The sequence below is a fragment of the Ranitomeya variabilis genome, chromosome 5, assembly GCF_051348905.1.
Source record: "Ranitomeya variabilis isolate aRanVar5 chromosome 5, aRanVar5.hap1, whole genome shotgun sequence".
NCBI lineage: Eukaryota > Metazoa > Chordata > Amphibia > Anura > Dendrobatidae > Ranitomeya > Ranitomeya variabilis.
Genome location: NC_135236.1, coordinates 31,467,788 through 31,490,119, shown reverse-complemented (window position 1 = coordinate 31,490,119; position 22,332 = coordinate 31,467,788).

Here is a 22,332-nt window from a genome sequence, read left to right as displayed (position 1 = left end):
TCTTCACCAGAAACTCAACGGTCTATCGTATATACTGGAGTATAAGCCGAGGCACCTAATATTATATAGACAGGAAAAGCACCTGGCGCACTACCATAACATGATTATAAGTCAAAGTCAAAACGGGGGGCAGACAATGGTGAATACCGAATTGTATAATGTAGAAAAAAGCGCCACAGTAATAATGCACACCACGTCATATGTACTCAAAGTACAAAAGATACAACACACATGGGGGGTTAAAACAGAACTAAAAATGAAACACAGCAGAGAACCTGGTCCATTAGAAATGAAATCCACATGACAATTCATGCATAATAAAATACCTAAACCTGGCCTATACAACTACTGGCTCATGGGACTGCTAATCTGAACTTTATAACCCGTCACACAAGTATGACTCTAACAGAGAAATATATATATATATATCCTACAAAAGGAGGAATAGAGCACGAACATTCCCACCGCTGAAGAGCCCCTGGCCAGGAAAAGGCCCATACAGCAGAAACCCTAGAGATCAGAAAAGAGTATAGATTACCCGTTTGTAGATATTGGCAGGGGCAGGTCACCCCATACACAAAGTGGACGGACCCAGGAACAAGGCCCCACGGGTATCGCCCTCCAGAGAGGGCTTCGTCAGGGGGAGTGTGGTGTACCTGTAAGCCTCGGTTTAAATAGGCCGCTGTAGATGAGCCTGGTAGCAGGATGAGTAACGAGCTGCACCAGAGCAGAAAAAAAAAAGAAAAAGAAGGAAAGAGGGAGCCGTGCAGCCGCGTGTATGTTGCTGGGGTCAGCAGGCACGCAACCACGCCTGCGCAAGCTGGAGCGCAAAATGCGTACCAGGGGGAATGAAGAGCCCCAGGGCGCACGAGCGAATTGCCGCGCGGGCGCAGAAATGCAGCCGCAGCGCCCGTGAAAAGTGCCGCATAATGCCCCACTACGCACGCGCGGGTGGGTGGAGCGGAAATCCAGCGCGCCTGCGTGAGTTGGAACGCGGTAATGTGTGCCAGGAGGGCCGCACGATGCCGCACATGCGTAAAAAGGGGTATGACCTGAATGTTAGGGGGGGGCTGTATGACGAAAGGGGGAGAGGAAACTCCCGTGCATATCTGCATATGCACACAACAGTATGTGTGCACCTGCACATGAAATAAATGCACAGGAGTGTAGGCGTAGAACGGGGAGGGGGCTGATTGTTTGGCACCAAAAGGGAAAAATTAACAACAAGGTACCGGAATGTAATGCCGGTGACACCGGAGCTGGGGCTAAAAATATAATATGGACAAGCCAATGTGTTGGTGGTGCCAGCAATGAAATGCATACAATAACACACATACCACAGACAACCCCCAGGGGTGCATTCATACATGAATCCTCAGGCGCACAAGAACACAAAGAAAGTCATGATAAACATGTAGAAATAGTATATCAAAAAATATTTATATCTTTATTAAATGTGGCGCACCAGACAAAATCCCATCATTATACAATAGAAAATTTGCAAACAAATGTCACGAAACCCCCCCACAATACCAAAATTGTCCCCCCCCCCCATTTTTTATTATTTATATTCCTATTCCCCCCAGTTGTATGTGCCAGGTTCCCAAATAAAGACCCAATTGAATAATGCACTTTTGCCAAAAGCCCCGCCTGTAGAATGAAGATACTGAGCCATGGTCCCGAGAATGGACGCAAACCCTAATCGAACGAGAAAGCCCGGGTGTAGGCCAAGGAAATAACTTGTAAAGTCACAGAGAAAACAGACCTGATGCTGAAACAGCTAAATGATTGTAAATAATAGTCACACCGATGATCAGACCCCAGACACGTGCCTACAGTAAAATCCAAGCAGAGAATTAGGCGCAGAACCTGAATAAGGTCCAAAACGCCCAGTCCCAGGCAAATAGAGGGCTGGTACCAGAAGTCTTCAGTTCAATAAAATTGTAGGAACCATTCCATTGCCGTAGCAACCCATGGGAGCCATTGAAGTAATTATGGTAAAGATGAATCGATCTCATCCCAGAAATCCTGTAAAAAGGAGCTCCTCATTAAGACCTGCCGGGGCAACAGAACCGAGGTTAAAAATCCATCAGTATTCGTCACGCAGTAAGCAAGGCTTAAAGGGACCACCCCTGTTAGATAACTGGATGTGATCCAGCCCCACAACCCGTGTATTCAGCGTACGGCCTGCGTGATGGGCCAAAAAATGAGCAGCTACAGGCGTGAGCGCCTTTACCCTTGGACAGGTCACAGGAGGCCAAATTAATGGTGGGAAAATGTTTTTGGACCCTCCGCCGCAATTCTTGAGAAGTTTGGCCTACATACACCAGCTGGCATGGACAAATAAGAGCATAAATCACGCAGGTGGTTTTACAATTAATGTAGGACTGCAACCTATGAGTCTTCCCATCCGCAGGATTAACAAAAACATCTCTACTGGCCACCATATGGGCACAGATGTTGCAACCACCACAGGCAAAGGAGCCCCTAAGCCTAGTACCCCGATTGGTTCTGATATGCTGTCTCCTATAACACAGGTCAACAAAAAAAAAAAATTTTTCTGGTGTCCAAAATATTTTAATGAATTTAGGGTATTTTTGGGGTGCTGATTCTGAATATGTCATCAGTTTTGCCAGATTGGCTCAAGTTTTTGAGATTTTTGGTATCTTATTTATAGCACTTGTTGGTAAATGCGACGCATCATCTCATTAATTTCTTTGGATTAGTACTTGAACTGAGCAGTTCTCAATATAGTTTTGTGTTAATTAGTGTTCTAAAAGTTTGTTCATAGCTTGATTTTTGCACTAACTTTATGTTGTTGTCTGTTTTCCAGTGAAAAGCATGAACTCATCAAGAAGAAGTTGTCTTAACGATCCAGACTCATTCTGTTACATTTGTGGTGAATACACACTGCCAAAACATAGAAGAAACATAACAGACTTCGTAAAAAAAGTGTATTTTGCCTATTTTGGGGTTATGCTTGGGGACCAAGACAAGTTTTGGGCACCACACATAGTGTGCAAAGCATGTATCGAATTATTACGAAAATGGAGCAAAGGACAAAGAAAAAGCTTCAAATTTGGTGTTCCAATGGTGTGGAGAGAGCCAAAAAATCATCATAATAATGCCATCCTCATGGCTGATGTTAGAGTACAATGACTCAACGTCACAGGTGACTAGTAAGGCCTGCGATGGTAATGTGAGACCCCGGCAAATCTTGATAAAATGTGAGCACCTAATATTGCCGCAAAAACTGAGAAATCATATTGACTCAAGTATAAGCCAGGTATGCATGGCTCCTCATCCCCATCCTGGTCTGCATGGCTCCCTCATCCCTATTCTTGTCTGCATGGCTCCTCATCCCTATCCTTGTCTGCATGGCTCCTCATCCCTATCCTTGTCTGCATGGCTCCTCATCCCCATCCTTGTATGCATGGCCCCCTCATCCCTATCCTGGCCTGCATGGCTCCTCATCCCTATTCTTGTCTGCATGGCTCCTCATCCCTATCCTTGTCTGCATGGCTCCTCATCCCCATCCTTGTATGCATGGCCCCCTCATCCCTATCCTGGTATGCATGGCTCCTCATCACTATTCTTGTCTGCATGGCTCCTCATCCCTATCCTTCTTTGCATGGCTCCTCATCCCCATCCTTGTATGCATGGCCCCCTCATCCCCATCCTGGTATGCATGGCTCCTCATCCTTATCCTGGTATACATGGCTCCTCATCCCCATCCTGGTATGCATGGCTCCTCATCCCCATCCTTGTCTGCATGGCTCCTCATCCCTATTCTTGTCTGCATGGCTCCTCATCCCTATCCTTGTCTACATGGCTCCTCATCCCCATCCTTGTATGCATGGCCCCCTCATCCCTATCCTGGTCTGCATGGCTCCTCATCCCTACCCTGGTATGCATGGCTCCTCATCCCTACCCTGGTATGCGTGGCTCTTCATCCCTATCTTTGTCTGCATGGCTCCTCATCCATATCCTTGTCTGCATGGCCCCCTCATCCATATCCTTGTCTGCATGGCTCCTCATCCCTATCCTTGTCTGCATGGCTCCTCATCCCTATCCTTGTCTGCATGGCTCCTCATACCTATCCTTGTCTGCATGGCTCCTCATCCCTATCCTGGTATGCATGGCTCCTCATCCCCACCCTGGTATGTATGGCTCTTCATCCCTATCCTTGTCTGCATGGCTCCTCATCCCTATCCTTGTCTGCATGGCTCCTCATCCCCATCCTTGTATGCATGGCCCTCTCATCCCTACCCTGGTCTGCATGGCCCCCTCATCCCTATTCTTGTCTGCATGGCTCCTCATCCCTATCCTTGTCTGCATGGCTCCTCATCCCTATCCTTGTCTGCATGGCTCCTCATCCCCATCCTTGTCTGCATGGCCCCCTCATAACTATCCTGGTCTGCATGGCTCCTCATCCCTATCCTGGTCTGCATGGCTCCTCATCCCTACCCTGGTATGCATGGCTCTTCATCCCTATCCTTGTCTGCATGGCTCCTCATCCCTATCCTTGTCTGCATGGCCCCCTCATCCATATCCTTGTCTGCATGGCTCCTCATCCCTATCCTTGTCTGCATGGCTCCTCATCCCTATCCTTGTCTGCATGGCTCCTCATCCCTATCCTTGTCTGCATGGCTCCTTATCCCTATTCTTGTCTGCATGGTCCCCTCATCCCTATCCTGGTATGCATGGCTCCTCATACCCATCCTTGTCTGCATGACCCCCTCATCCCTATCCTTGTCTGCATGGCTCCTCATCCCTATCCTGGTATGCATGGCTCCTCATCCCTACCCTGGTATGTATGGCTCTTCATCCCTATCCATGTCTGCATGGCTCCTCATCCCTATTCTTGTCTGCATGGCTCCTCATCCCTATTCTTGTCTGCATGGCTCCTCATCCCTATCCTTGTCTGCATGGCTCATCATCCCTATTCTTGTCTGCATGGCTCCTCATCCCCATCCTTGTCTGCATGGCTCCTCATCCCCATCCTTGTATGCATGGCCCCCTCATCCCTACCCTGGTCTGCATGGCCCCCTCATCCCTATTCTTGTCTACATGGCTCCTCATCCCTATCCTTGTCTGCATGGCTCCTCATCCCTATTCTTGTCTGCATGGCTCCTCATCCCTATTCTTGTCTGCATGGCTCCTAATCCCCATCCTTGTATGCATGGCCCCCTCATCCCTATCATTGTCTGCATGGCTCCTCAACCCTATCCTGGTATGGATGGCCCCCTCATCCCTATTAGTGATGAGCGAATATACTCGTTACTCGATGATTTCTCGAGCATGCTCGGGGGTCCTCCGAGTATTTTTTAGTGCTCGGAGATTTCGTTTTTCTTGCCGCAGCTGAATGATTTACATCTGTTAGCCAGCATAAGTACATGTGGGGATTCTAGCAACCAGGCAACCCCCACATGTATATTCGCTCATCACTAATCCCTATCCTTGTATGCATGGCTCCTCATCCCCATCTTGGTATACATGGCTCCTCATCCCCATCCTTGTCTGCGTGGCTCCTTATCCCTATCCTAGTATGTGTATGGGGGCTATAGGAACGTTATTATTACTCGTCCCGGTTCTGAATGTGTTACTCTTTCTCTGTATATACTGTTTTTACTTATATGCTGTTGAATGTGTATGGTTACTTAGGGAAAATGCAGTACCTCAATTAGGACACTAGATGGGGTACCCTAGGATGCATAGTTAAGATAGGAGGGGCTACTGTGGGTAAGATAGGAACATTTCCTGATTGTAGGTAGTAGGGCCATGGAGCCCGAACAGTCTGAACGGGCTTTATAGCCCTGGGACAACACAGTGACCCCATAACGTTGTGAAGCTAGAAGCCCAGCCATCCAGGGTCTATAGTGGCCAGAAGCTACAGGAGAAGGCTACAGCAGAGGTCACAGCAGAATAGAAATGCAGGTCGCTCCAAGATGTGGCAGCTTTGTACGTGGGAAGATGCTCTATTGTCTGGTGCGAAATGAACAGGGGAATTCCTAAAAATAGTTAAGCCGTACAGGGAGGATGCTGAAGTACCGAGTGAGACAGCGCGACCCGGGAGTAAGCGCGACCCGGGAGCATACCCAGAGACGTGAGGAGGAGCACAGGGAGAGTGAAGGATGAGTACTGTGTGGAATCCCATGTCAATGCTGTAACTGATCTGGACGTGCTGCGTATGGAATCAAGTAAAGTTGTTCATGTAAAGTTGGAACCGGACTCTGTCTCTTTATGTACTAAAGAGAAGGAAGAAGTTTCTCTGCCACTCAGGGAGGACCCTGAGAACCAGGCAAGTGGGAGAGTGGGACTGTGTATATGTGGTGCCGGTGGCCAAGGTGCGCTAAAGCAGACATCTGTGCAGGCCATGACTATGGCCCTGGCTGCCGCTCACATATGCATGGCTCCTCATCCCTATCCTGGTATACATGGCTCCTCATCCCCATCCTGGTATGCATGGTCTCCTCATCCCTTCACTGGTATGCATGGCTCCTCATCCCTATCCTAGTGTCAGGAAATAGGAAAAAGTTCTTATTTACTTCAATCAAACATACAGAGCTCTGAGATGTAGTTTCCTCTGCCTGTGTGCGATCTCACCTTTCCCCCTTCCTTCCCCCTGCTATATGGCTGTAAAGTGAGACCAGCGTGCTAGCAACACGCATGGAGGAATTTTTATGCTCTGTGCTGCAAAAGCCAGCCTCTGTCTAAACCCCTCATCCCTCCTCCCGCCTGATACCAGCTAAAACTGGTACAGCAATTTTCCAAACTGCATGGGACTCTTTTGATCTTAAAAAGTTACTGTATGTATACTGGCACCGATCAGGGATAGCGAGATAAAAGTTACATATTCCGGATGTCCACCGAGAGATCTATAACTCACTGAAATCGCTCGGAGCTAAACCTAATGAAATGCAAGGAACGGGTTTCTCCGTAAGCGGGTCATATACCTACACCGTGTTTATACTTAAACGCCCCCCCCCCTGACATGGTGAACATCCTGCTCATTGTGTCGTTCTTCTTCGAGGTTCATACAGCGAGTTATGTATAGAAATGGCTTGTCATAAGTCTAAGAAAGGGGAGTATTCAGGCTCAGAGTGAGGTCACCACAGGGGGAGTGCCTTGGTTTTGGGCCCAGAGATAAGTGAGTAAGACATTAGTCTTCACTAGTATTTTGACCCGGGTCTAGCTGCGAGACAGATCTGTGATGCATCTAGATGTGTGCCCATCCCCCACAGCACATGGTCTGCCATGAGATGAAATTATATTAATGAACTGTAAGTGTTTTTCAACTTTAATCCCATTTTATTTGTAATTGTACAGTTAATACGATACTTGTCTACTTTTATAATACCTTTTTATACTTCTGCAAACACTGCCTACCTTTTTGGAGTAAAATATATAAAATTACTAGCTTTGTTTCTCCTTGCTGTATAACGTACTGTCACGTCCTCTGAAGTGAATTACGCTACTAATTTGGGTTGGCTCCGGACCAGTTATTAATTAAGAAATTGGAGCTGGTGGCAAAGGATTTGTCCTGTGCGTTTGGGAGACTTTGTAGCGACGGACGGTGTTGATAATTATTGTTCCCGCCTGAGTGGGAGTAGTTATATCGCCCTCACTGCAGTGTGCCTATTAGCCAGTACATAGCAAATCCTAAATAAAGAAAAAAAAAATATTGTTTCAATAAATACATTTCTTTATCTAAATAAAAAAAAACAATAAAAGTACACATATTTAGTATTACTGTGTCTGTAACGACCCGACCTATAAAACTGTCCCACTAGTTAACCCCTTCAGTGAACATTGTAAAAAAACCCCGAGGCAAATAACAACGCTTTATTATCATACTGCCAAACAAAATGTGGAATAACACAAGATCAAAAAGAGGGATATAAAAAAATGGTACCGCTGAAAACGTCATCTTGTCCCGCAAAAAACGACCTGCCATACAGCATCATCAGCGAAAAAATAAAAAGTTAGTCCTCAGAATAAAGCGATGCAAAAATAATAATTTTTTATATAAAATAATTTTTATCGCATAAAAGCGCCAAAACATTAAAAAAATGATATAAATGAGGTATCGCTGTAATCGTACTGACCCGAAAAATAAAACTACTTTATCAATTTTACCAAACTTGGAACGGTATAAGTGCCCCCACAAAAGAAATTTATGAATTGCTGGTTTTTGGTCATACTGCCTCACAAAAATCGGAATAAAAAGCGATCAAAAAATGTCACGTGCCCGAAAATGTTACCAATAAAAACGTCAATTCGTCCTGCAAAAAACAAGACCTCACATGACTCTGTGGACCAAAATATAAAATTATAGCTCTCAAAATGTGGAGATGCAAAAACATTTTTTTGCAATAAAAAGCATCTTTTAGTGTGTGACAGCTGCCAATCATAAAAATCTGCTAAACCCCCCGCTATAAATAGTAAATCAAACCCCCCTTCATCACCCCTTTAGTTAGGGAAAAATAATAAAATTAAAAAATGTATTTATTTCCATTTTCCCATTAGAGTTAGGGTTGGGGCTAAAGTTAGGGTTAGGGTTGGGGCTAAAGTTAGGGTTAGGGTTGGGGCTAAAGTTAGGGTTAGAGCTAAAGTTAGGGTTGGGGCTAAAGTTATGGATGAGGCTAAAGTTAGGGATGGGCTAAAGTTAGGGATAGGGTTTGGATTACATTTACGGTTGGGATTAGGGTTAGGAGTGTGTCAGGGTTAGGGGTGTGGTTAGTGTTATGGTTGGGATTAGGGTTAGGGGTGTGTTGGAGTTAGGGGTGTGGTTAGGGTTGGGATTAGGGGTGTGTTGGGGTTAGGGGTATGCTTGGGATTAGAGTTAGGGGCGTGTTCGGGTTAGGGGTATGGTTAGGGTTATGGTTGGGATTAGGGTTAGGGGTGTGTTTGGGTTAGGGTTTCAGTTATAATTGGGGGTTTCCACTGTTTAGGCACATCAGGGGCTCTCCAAACGCGACATGGAGTCCGATCTTAAGTCCAGCCAATTTTGCATTTAAAAGTCAAACGGCGCTCCTTCCCTTCCAAGCTCTGCCATGCACCCAAACAGTGGTTTACCCCACATATAGGGTATCAGCGTACTCAGAACAAATTGCACAACTTTTGGGGTCCAATTTCTTCTGTTACCCTTGGGAAATTAAAAAATTGGGGGTGAAAAGATCATTTTTGTGAAAAAATATGACTTTATTTTTACGGCTCTACATTATAAACTTCTGTGAAGCACTTGGTGGGTTAAAGTGCTCACCACACATCTAGATAAGTTCCTTCAGGGGTCTACTTTCCAAAATGGTGTCACTTGTGGGGGGTTACAATGTTTAGGCACATCAGTGGCTCTCCAAACGCAACATGGCGTCCCATCTCAATTCCAGTCAATTTTGCATTGAAAAGTCAAATGGCGCTCCTTCCCTTCCGAGCTCTGCCATGCGCCCAAACAGTGGTTTACCCCCACATATGGGATATCAGCGTGCTCAGGACAAATTGTACAACAACTTTTGGGGTCCGATTTCTCCTGTTACCTTTGGTAAAAAAAAAACCAAATTGGAGCTGAAGTAAATTTTTTGTGAAGAAAAGTTAAATGTTCATTTTTTGTTAAACATTCCAAAAATTTCTGTGAAACACCTGAAGGGTTAATAAACTTCTTGAATGTGGTTTTGAGCACCTTAAGGGTTGCAGTTTTTAGAATGGTGTCACACTTGGTTATTTTCTATCATATAGACCCCTGTTGTGAATTCCGTTCTGGAGCTCCCTCCTGTGGTTGCTAATGGTATTTTTTTGAGTTCTGCACTTGGGCTCCCTCTGGTGGTTTCGAGTGGAACGACTGCTCCTTTAGGTGGCTGTAGCAGCTGCCTCCACTGATCGCTTTGCCTGGGTTTGTTATTTAAACCTGCTCTGGGCTTTAGTTCATGCCAGCTGTCAATGTCTTAGGTTGGATTTGGTTCTCTCCTTGGAGTTCTCATATGGCCTGTCCTTGTCAGCAAAAGATAAGTTTCTGCTAGTTCTTGTTTGTCCATTTGCTGTGGACTCTATTGCTTTGCAAATATGTCTTTTTTTGTCCAGCTTGTCACTATGTCATATTCAGGCTAGCTGGAAGCTCTGGGGAAGCAGATTTGCCCCTCCACACTGTGAGTCGGTGTGGAGTTTATTTTTGTAAACTCTGCGTGGATTTTTGTAGTTTTTAATACTGACCGCACAGTATCCTTTTCTCTCTGTCTATCAAGTTTAGTTTTGGCCTCCTTTGCTGAAAACTGAATTCATTTCTGTGTATGTCATTTCCCTCTCCACTCACAGTCAATATTTGTGGGGGGCTATCTTTCCTTTTGGGGTTTTCTCTGAGGCAAGATAGCTTTCTATTTCCTTCTTTAGGGGTAGTTAATTCTTAGGCTGTGAAGAGGTGTCTAGGGAGAGTCAGGAACATCCCACGGCTATTACTAGTGTTGTTGTTAGGATTAGGGACTGCGGTCAGTAGAGATACCACCTCCTCAGAGCTCGTCCCATGTTGCGTTTTAGCCACCAGGTCATATCAGTGTGGCCTCTTAACCACCAGGTCATAACAGTACAGCTGGCCCACAATGTGTTAAATGCATCTCAAAAGAGGGAAAAGAAAGTTCTGAGTCATTTTTTTTTCCTTTGTAGCTTGTTTTGTCTTTTTTTTCCCCTTAATCTCTGGGTGGTTCAGGATTTTGGTGCTGATATGGAGGTTCAGGGTCTGTCCTTGCGCGTGGATCAACTCGCTGCAAGGGTACAGAGTATCCAAGATTATGTTGTCCAGACTCCGGTATTAGAGCCTAGAATTCCTATTCCTGATTTATTTTCTGGGGATAGATCGAAATTTTTGAACTTTAAAAATAATTGCAGGTTGTTTTTTGCTCTGAGACCCCGTTCCTCAATGCAGGTTGTTTTTTGCTCTGTGACCCCGTTCCTCTGGTGACCCCATTCAGCTGGTGAAGATTGTTATTTCTTTGCTGCGTGGCGACCCGCCGGACTGGGCATTCTCCCTTGAGTCAGGAAATCCTGCATTGCTCAATATTGACGCATTTTTTCAAGCGCTCGGATTGCTGTATGACGAGCCTAATTCTGTGGATCAGGCAGAAAAAACTTTGCTGGCTTTGTGTCAGGGTCAGGAAGCAGCAGAAGTATACTGCCAGAAATTTAGAAAGTGGTCTGTGCTCACAAAATGGAATGAGTATGCCCTGGCAGCGATTTTCAGAAAGGGTCTTTCTGAAGCCCTTAAAGATGTTATGGTGGGGTTTCCCACACCTGCTGGTCTGAATGAGTCAATGTGTTTGGCCATTCAGATTGATCGGCGTCTGCGCGAGCGCAAGGTTGTGCACCATATGGCAGTGTCCTCTGAGCAGAGTCCTGAGCCTATGCAATGTGATAGGATTTTGACTAGAGCAGAAAGGCAGGTATTCAGACGTCAGAATGGGCTGTGTTTTTACTGTGGTGATTCTGCTCATGCTATTTCTGATTGCCCTAAGCGTACTAAGAGGGTCCCTAGGTCTGTTACCATTAGTACTGTACAGCCTAAATTTCTTTTGTCTGTTACCCTGATTTGCTCATTGTCGTCCTTTTCTGTTATGGCATTTGTGGATTCTGGCGCTGCCCTGAACTTAATGGACTTAGAATTTGCCAAGCGCTGTGGTTTTTCCTTGGAGCCTTTGCGGAGCCCTATTCCCTTAAGGGGGATTGATGCTACGCCATTGGCCAAGAATAAACCCCAGTACTGGACACAGTGGACCATGTACATGGCTCCAGCACATCAGGAAAATATTCGCTTTTTGGTGTTGCATAATTTGCATGATGTTGTTGTGCTAGGTTTTCCATGGTTACAGGTACATAATCCAGTGCTGGATTGGAGATCTATGTCTGTAACTGGTTGGGGTTGTCAGGGGATACATAGTGATATTCCTTTGATGTCCATTTCCTCGTCCCCTTCTTCTGAAGTTCCTGAGTTTTTGTCGGATTTCCAGGATATATTTGATGAGCCCAAGTCCAGTTCCCTGCCTCCTCATAGGGACTGCGATTGTGCCATTAAATTGATTCCTGGCTGTAAGTTCCCTAAGGGCTGACTTTTCAACCTGTCTGTGCTAGAACATGCCGCTATGCGGAGTTATGTAAAGGAGTCCTTGGAGAAGGGGCATATTCGCCCGTCTTCGTCACCGTTGGGAGCGGGATTTTTTTTTGTTGCCAAGAAGGATGGTTCCTTGAGACCCTGTATAGATTATCGCCTTCTCAATAAGATCACGGTCAAATTCCAGTACCCTTTACCTTTACTTTCTGATTTGTTTGCTCGGATTAAGGGTGCTAGTTGGTTTACTAAAATCGACCTTCGAGGGGCGTATAATCTCATGCGTATCAAACAAGGTGATGAATGGAAAACAGCATTTAATACGCCCGAAGGCCATTTATTATATCTTGTGATGCCATTCGGGCTCTCTAATGCTCCATCGGTATTTCAGTCCTTTATGCATGATATCTTCCGGAATTATCTGGATAAATTCATGATTGTGTATTTGGATGATATTTTGGTTTTTTCCGATGATTGGGAGTCTCATGTGAAGCAGGTTAGGATGGTATTTCAGGTCCTTCGTGCTAATGCGTTGTTTGTGAAAGGGTCTAAGTGCCTCTTTGGAGTTCAGAAAGTTTCTTTTTTGGGTTTCATTTTTCCTCCCTCGGCTATTGAAATGGACCCTATGAAAGTCCAGGCCATTCATGATTGGACTCAACCCACATCTGTAAAGAGCCTTCAAAAATTTTTGGGCTTTGCTAATTTTTATCGCCGCTTTATTGCTAATTTTTCTAGTGTGGTGAAGCCTCTGACCGATTTTACGAAGAAAGGCGCTGATGTGATGAATTGGTCCTCTGCGGCTGTTGAGGCCTTTCAGGAGCTTAAACGTCGTTTTACTTCTGCCCCTGTGTTGCGTCAGCCAGATGTTTCTCTCCCTTTTCAGGTTGAGGTTGATGCTTCTGAGATTGGGGCAGGGGCCGTTTTGTCTCAGAGAAATTCTGAGGGCTCTTTGATGAAACCATGTGCTTTCTTCACCAGAAAGTTTTCGCCTGCTGAGCGTAATTATGATGTCGGCAATCGGGAGTTGTTGGCTATGAAGTGGGCATTTGAGGAGTGGCGACATTGGCTTGAGGGAGCCAAGCATCGCGTGGTGGTCTTGACTGATCATAAAAATTTGATTTACCTCAAGTCTGCTAAGCCGTTGAATCCTAGACAAGCTCAGTGGTCTCTGTTTTTCTCCCGTTTTGATTTTGTGGTCTCGTATATTCCGGGATCTAAGAATGTGAAGGCTGATGCCCTTTCTAGGAGTTTTTTGCCTGATTCTCTGGGAGTTCTTGAGCCGGCTGGGATCCTCAAGGAGGGGGTGATTCTTTCTGCCATCTCCCCTGATTTGCGGCGGGTACTTCAGGAGTTTCAGGCTGATAAACCTGACCGCTGTCCAGTGGGGAAACTGTTTGTTCCTGATAGATGGACTAGCAGGGTAATTTCTGAGGTTCATTGTTCGGTGTTGGCTGGTCACCCTGGGATTTTCGGTACCAGAGATTTGGTGGCTAGGTCCTTTTGGTGGCCTTCCTTGTCGCGGGATGTGCGTTCGTTTGTGCAGTCCTGTGGGACCTGTGCTTGGGCTAAGCCTTGCTGTTCCCGTGCCAGTGGGTTGCTTTTGCCTTTGCCTATTCCTGAGAGGCCCTGGACGCATATTTCCATGGATTTTATTTCTGATCTTCCTGTTTCTCAGAAGATGTCTATCATCTGGGTGGTTTGTGACCTGTTTTCTAAGATGGTCCATTTGGTACCGTTGCCTAAGTTGCCTTCCTCCTCTGATTTGGTTCCTTTATTTTTTCAGCATGTGGTTCGTTTTCATGGTATTCCGGAGAATATTGTGTCTGACAGAGGTTCCCAGTTCGTTTCTAGGTTTTGGCGGTCCTTTTGTGCTAGAATGGGCATTGATTTGTCTTTTTCTTCAGCATTCCATCCTCAGACAAATGGCCAAACGGAGCGAACCAATCAGACCTTGGAAACCTATTTGAGATGCTTCGTGTCTGCTGATCAGGATGATTGGGTGACCTTTTTGCCGTTGGCCGAGTTTGCCCTTAATAATCGGGCTAGTTCGGCTACCTTGGTTTCGCCTTTCTTTTGTAACTTTGGTTTTCATCCTCGTTTTTCTTCAGGGCAGCTTGAGCCTTCTGACTGTCCTGGTGTGGATTCTGTGGTGGACAGGTTGCAGCAAATTTGGACTCATGTGGTGGACAATTTGACGTTGTCTCAGGAAAAGGCTCAACGTTTTGCTAACCGTGTGTTGATCCCCGGCTTCGTGTTGGGGATTTGGTCTGGTTGTCTTCTTGTCATGTTCCTATGAAGGTTTCTTCCCCTAAGTTCAAGCCTCGCTTTATTGGGCCTTATAAGATTTCTGAAATTATCAATCCGGTGTCTTTTCGTTTTGCCCTTCCAGCTTCTTTTTCCATTCATAATGTGTTCCATAGATCCTTGTTGCGGAGATATGTGGTACCTATGGTTCCCTCCGTTGATCCTCCTGCTCCGGTGCTGGTTGAGGGGGAATTGTAATATGTGGTGGAGAAGATTTTGGATTCTCGTTTTTCGAGACGGAAGCTTCAGTATCTGGTCAAGTGGAAGGGTTATGGCCAGGAGGATAATTCTTGGGTTGTTGCCTCCGATGTTCATGCTGCCGATTTGGTTCGTGCTTTCCATTTGGCTCATCCTGATCGGCCTGGGAGCTCTGGTGAGGGTTCGGTGACCCCTCCTCAAGGGGGGGGGGGTACTGTTGTGAATTCCGTTCTGGAGCTCCTTCCTGTGGTTGCTAATGGTATTTTTTTTAGTTCTGCCCTTGGGCTCCCTCTGGTGGTTTTGAGTGGAACGGCTGCTCCTTTAGGTGGCTGTAGCAGCTGCCTCCACTGATCGCTTTGCCTGGGTTTGTTATTTAAACCTGCTCTGGGCTTTAGTTCATGCCAGCTGTCAATGTCTTAGGTTGGATTTGGTTCTCTCCTTGGAGTTCTCATATGGCCTGTCCTTGTCAGCAAAAGATAAGTTTCTGCTAGTTCTTGTTTGTCCATTTGCTGTGGACTCTATTGCAAATATGTCTTTTTTTGTCCAGCTTGTCACTATGTCATATTCAGGCTAGCTGGAAGCTCTGGGGAAGCAGATTTGCCCCTCCACACCGTGAGTCGGTGTGGAGTTTATTTTTGTAAACTCTGCGTGGATTTTTGTAGTTTTTAATACTGACCGCACAGTATCCTTTTCTCTCTGTCTATCAAGTTTAGTTTTGGCCTCCTTTGCTGAAAACTGATTTCATTTCTGTGTATGTCATTTCCCTCTCCACTCACAGTCAATATTTGTGGGGGGCTATCTTTCCTTTTGGGGTTTTCTTTGAGGCAAGATAGCTTTCTATTTCCTTCTTTAGGGGTAGTTAATTCTTAGGCTGTGAAGAGGTGTCTAGGGAGAGTCAGGAACATCCCACGGCTATTACTAGTGTTGTTGTTAGGATTAGGGACTGCGGTCAGTAGAGATACCACCTCCTCAGAGCTCGTCCCATGTTGCGTTTTAGCCACCAGGTCATATCAGTGTGGCCTCTTAACCACCAGGTCATAACAGACCCCTAAAAATGACTTCAAATGTGAGGTGGTCCCTAAAAAAAAACATGGTGTTGTAAAAATGAGAAATTGCTGGTCAATTTTTAACCCTTATAACTCCCTAACAAAAAAAATGTTGGTTCCAAAATTGTGCTGATGTAAAGTAGACATTTGGGAAATGTTACTTATTAAGTATTTTGTGTGACATATCTCTGTGATTTAAGGGCATACAAATTCAAACTTGGAAAATGGAGAAATTTTAAAAATTTTCGCCAAATTTCAGTTTTTTTTTCACAAATAAATGCAGGTAATATCAAATAATTTTTACCACTATCATGAAGTACAATATGTCACGAGAAAACAATGTCAGAATCACCGGGATCCGTTGAAGCGTTCCAGAGTTATAACCTCATAAAGGGACAGTGGTCAGAATTGTAAAAATTGGCCTGGTCATTAACGTGCAAACCACCCTTGGGGGTAAAGGGGTTAAAATATATTTTAAGAAGCGGGATCCTACAATGCAAAAACCTGAGTGAATGGTGAATTTACTATAAGTGTATAATGTGCTGCTTGGAGAAGATCTCACGTCTAATACTATTTTAAGACTTCATTAACCTTCTAGAATTCATGACGGAGAAGCAATAAGACTCTTGTTTCCTCTCCCCCCATTCATTTCTTCTGTCCAGACAGCGTTCTAAAGTTCCTCTGCCTCACAATAAGCCATGTGCCATGTTTGCCGTTTGCTGCACACATCCCTGTCAATCATCGTCTGTGGAAGGAAAGTCTCTGTATTGTTGAGGAAGGAGGTGAAAAGAAAATGAGGACAATTATACAACTGTATAAGAATAACTACTATAATACTGCTCCTATGTACAAGAATATAACTACTATAATACTGCTCCTATGTACAAGAATATAACTACTATAATACTGCTCCTATGTACAGGAATATAACTAATATAATACTGCCCCTATGTACAAGAATATAACTACTATACTACTGCCCCTATGTACAGGAATATAACTACTATAATACTGCTCCTATGTACAAGAATATAACTACTATACTACTGCCCCTATGTACAAGAATATAACTACTATAATTTTGCCCCTATGTACAAGAATATAACTACTATAATACTGCCCCTATGTACAAGAATATAACTACTACAATACTGCTCCTTTGTACAAGAATATAACTACTATAATACTGCTCCTATGTACAAGAATATAACTAGTATAATACTGCCCCTATGTACAAGAATATAACCACTATAATACTGCTCCTATGTACAAGAATATAAGTAGTATAATACTGCTCCTATGTACAAGAATATAACTAATAATAATAATAATAATTTTTATTTATATAGCGCCAACATATTCGCAGCTCAACTACTAAAATACTGCCCCTATGTACAAGTATATAACTACTATAATACTGCACCTATGTACAAGAATATAACTACTATCATACTGCTCCTATGTACAAGTATATAACTACTATAATACTGCTCCTATGTACAAGTATATAACTACTATAATACTGCTCCTATGTACAAGAATATAACTGCTATAATACTGCTCCTATGTACAAGAATATAACTACTATAATACTGCCCCTATGTACAAGAATATAACTACTATAATACTGCTCCTATGTACAAGAATATAACTACTATAATACTGCCCCTATGTACAAGAATATAACTACTATACTACTGCCCCTATGTACAAGAATATAACTACTATAATACTGCCCCTATGTACAAGAATATAACTACTATAATACTGCTCCTATGTACAAGAATATAACTACTATAATTTTGCCCCTATGTACAAGAATATAACTACTATAATACTGCTCCTATGTACAAGAATATAACTACTATAATACTGCTCCTATGTACAAGAATATAACTAGTATAATACTGCCCCTATGTACAAGAATATAAGTAGTATAATACTGCCCCTATGTAAAATAATATAACTAATAATAATAATAATAATTTTTATTTATATAGCGCCAACATATTCGCAGCTCAACTACTAAAATACTGCCCCTATGTACAAGTATATAACTACTATAATACTGCACCTATGTACAAGAATATAACTACTATCATACTGCTCCTATGTACAAGTATATAACTACTATAATACTGCTCCTATGTACAAGTATATAACTACTATAATACTGCTCCTATGTACAAGAATATAACTACTATAATACTGCCCCTATGTACAAGAATATAATTACTATAATACTGCCCCTATGTACAAGAATATAACTGCTATAATACTGCTCCTATGTACAAGAATATAACTACTATAATACTGCTCCGATGTACAAGAATATAACTACTATAATACTGCTCCTAAGTACATGAATATATCTACTATAATACTGCTCCTATGTACAAGAATATAACTACTACAATACTGCTCCTACATACAAGAATATATCTACTACAATACTGCTCCTACATACCAGAATATATCTACTATAATACTGCTCCTATATACAAGAATATAACTACTATAATACTGCTCCTATATACAAGAATATAACTACTATAATACTGCTCCTATATACAAGAATATAACTACTATAATACTGCTCCTATGTACAAGAATATAACTACTATAATACTGCTCCTATTTACAAGAATATAATTACCATAATACTGCCCTTATGTACAAGAATATAACGACTATAATACTGCTCCTATGTACAAGAATATAACTACTATAATATTGCCCCTAAGTACAAGAATATAACGACTATAATACTGCTCCTATGTACAAGAATATAACTACTATAATACTGCCCCTATGTACAACAATATAACTACTATAATATTGCCTTCTATGTACAAGAATATAACTACTATAATACTGCCCCTATGTACAAGAATATAACTACTATAATACTGCCTCTATGTACAAGAATATAACTACTATAATACTGCCCCTATGAACAATAATATAACTACTATAATACTGTCCCTATATACAAGAATATAACTACTATAATACTGCCCCTATGTACAAGAATATAACTGCTATAATACTGCTCATATGTACAAGAATATAACTACTATAATGCTGCCCCTATGTATAAGAATAACTACTATAATACTGCTTCTATGTACAAGAATATTACTACTATAATACTGCTCCTATGTACAAGAATATTACTACTATAATACTGCTATGTACAAGAATATAACTACTATAATACTGTCCCTATATACAAGAATATAACTACTATAATACTGCTCCTATGTACAAGAATATAACTGCTATAATACAGCTCATATGTACAAGAATATAACTACTATAATACTGCTCCAATGTACAAGAATATAACTACTATAATACTGCTCCTATTTACAAGAATATAATTACCATAATACTGCCCCTATGTACAAGAATATAACGACTATAATACTGCTCCTATGTACAAGAATATAACTGCTATAATACAGCTCATATGTACAAGAATATAACTACTATAATACTGCCTCTATATACAAGAAAATAACTACTATAATACTGCCCCTATGTACAAGAATATTACTACTATAATACTGCCCCATGTACAAGAATATAACTACTATAATACTGCTCCCTATATACAAGAATATAACTACTATAATACTGCCCCTATGTACAAGACTATAACTACTATAATACTGCTCCTATGTACAAGAATATAACTACTATAATACTGCTCCTATGTACAAGAATATAACTAGTATAATACTGTCCCTATGTACAAGAATATAAGTAGTATAATACTGCCCCTATGTACAATAATATAACTAATAATAATAATAATAATAATTTTTATTTATATAGCGCCAACATATTCCGCAGCTCAACTACTAAAATACTGCCCCTATGTACAAGTATATAATTACTATAATGCTGCCCCTATGTACAAGAATATAACTGCTATAATACTGCTCCTATGTACAAGAATATAACTACTATAATACTGCCCCTATGTACAAGAATATAATTACTATAATACTGCCCCTATGTACAAGAATATAACTACTATAATACTGTCTCAATGTACAAGAATATGACTACTATAATACTGCCCCTATGTACAAGAATATAACTTCTATAATACTACCCCTAAGTACAAGAATATTACTACTATAATACTGCCCCCTATGTACAAGAATATAACTACTATAATACTGCCCCTATGTACAAGAATATTACTACTATAACACTGCTCCTATGTACAAGAATATAACTACTATAATACTGCTCCTATGTACAATATAACTACTATAATACTGCCCCTATGTACAAGAATATAACTACTATAATACTGCTCCTATGTACAAGAATATAACTACTATAATACTGCCCCTATGTACAAGAATATAACTACTATAATACTGCCCCTATGTACAGGAATATAACCACTATAATACTGCTCCTATGTACAAGAATATAACTACTATAATACTGCTCCTATGTACAAGAATATAACTACTATAATACTGCCTCTATATATAAGAATATAACTACTATAATACTGCCCCATGTACAAGAATATAACTACTATAATACTGTTCCTATGTACAACAATATAACTAGTATAATACTGCTCCTACATGTATGTACAAGAATATAACTACTATAATACTGCCTATATATATAAGAATATAGCTACTATAATACTGCTCCTATGTACAAGAATATAACTACTATAATACTGCCCCCTATGTACAAGAATATATCTACTATAATACTGCTCCTGTGTACAAGACTATAACTACTAAAATACTGCCCCTATGTACAAGTATATAATTACTATAATACTGCCCCTATGTACAAGAATATAACTGCTATAATACTGCTCCTATGTACAAGAATATAACTACTATAATACTGCCCCTATGTACAAGAATATAATTACTATAATACTGCCCCTATGTACAAGAATATAACTGCTATAATACTGCTCCTATGTACAAGAATATAACTACTATAATACTGCTCCTATGTACAAGAATATAACTACTATAATACTGCTCCTATGTACAAGAATATATCTACTATAATACTGCTCCTATGTACATGAATATAACTACTATAATACTGCCTCCTATGTACAAGAATATAACTACTATAATACTGCTCCTAAGTACATGAATATAACTACTATAATACTGCTCCTAGGTACAAGAATATAACTACTACAATACTGCCCCTATGTACAAGAATATAACTGCTATAATACTGCTCCTATGTACAAGAATATAACTACTATAATACTGCTCCTATGTACAAGAATATAACTACTATAATACTGCTCCTATGTACAAGAATATATCTACTATAATACTGCTCCTATGTACAAGAATATAACTACTATAATACTGCCTCCTATGTACAAGAATATAACTACTATAATACTGCTCCTAAGTACATGAATATAACTACTATAATACTGCTCCTATATACAAGAATATATCTACTACAATACTGCTCCTACATACAAGAATATATCTACTATAATACTGCTCCTATATACAAGAATATAACTACTATAATACTGCTCCTATATACAAGAATATAACTACTATAATACTGCTCCTATATACAAGAATATAACTACTATAATACTGCTCCTATGTACAAGAATATAACTACTATAATACTGCTCCTATTTACAAGAATATAATTACCATAATACTGCCCCTATGTACAAGAATATAACGACTATAATACTGCTCCTATGTACAAGAATATAACTACTATAATACTGCCTATATGTACAAGACTATAACTACTACAATACTGCTCACTATGTACAAGAATATAACGACTATAATACTGCCTCTATGTACAATATAACTACTATAATACTGCTCACTATGTACAAGAATATAACGACTATAATACTGCTCCTATGTACAAGAATATAACTACTATAATATTGCCCCTAAGTACAAGAATATAACTACTATAATACTGCTCCTATGTACAATAATATAACTACTATAATACTGTCTCAATGTACAAGAATATGACTACTATAATACTGCCCCTATGTACAAGAATATAACTACTATAATACTGCCCCTAAGTACAAGAATATTACTACTATAATACTGCCCCCTATGTACAAGAATATAACTACTATAATACTGCCCCTATGTACAAGAATATTACTACTATAACACTGCTCCTATGTACAAGAATATAACTACTATAATACTGCTCCTATGTACAAGAATATAACTACTATAATACTCCCCTATGCACAAGAATATAACTACTATAATACTGCTCCTATGTACAAGAATATAACTACTATAATACTGCTCCTATGTACAATATAACTACTATAATACTGCTCCTATGTACCAGAATATAACTACTATAATACTGCTCCTATGTACAAGAATATAACTACTATAATACTGCCTCTATATATAAGAATATAACTACTATAATACTGCCCCCTATGTACAAGAATATAACTACTATAATACTGCCCCTATGTACAAGAATATTACTACTATAACACTGCTCCTATGTACAAGAATATAACTACTATAATACTGCTCCTATGTACAAGAATATAACTACTATAATACTCCCCTATGCACAAGAATATTACTACTATAACACTGCTCCTATGTACAAGAATATAACTACTATAATACTGCTCCTATGTACAATATA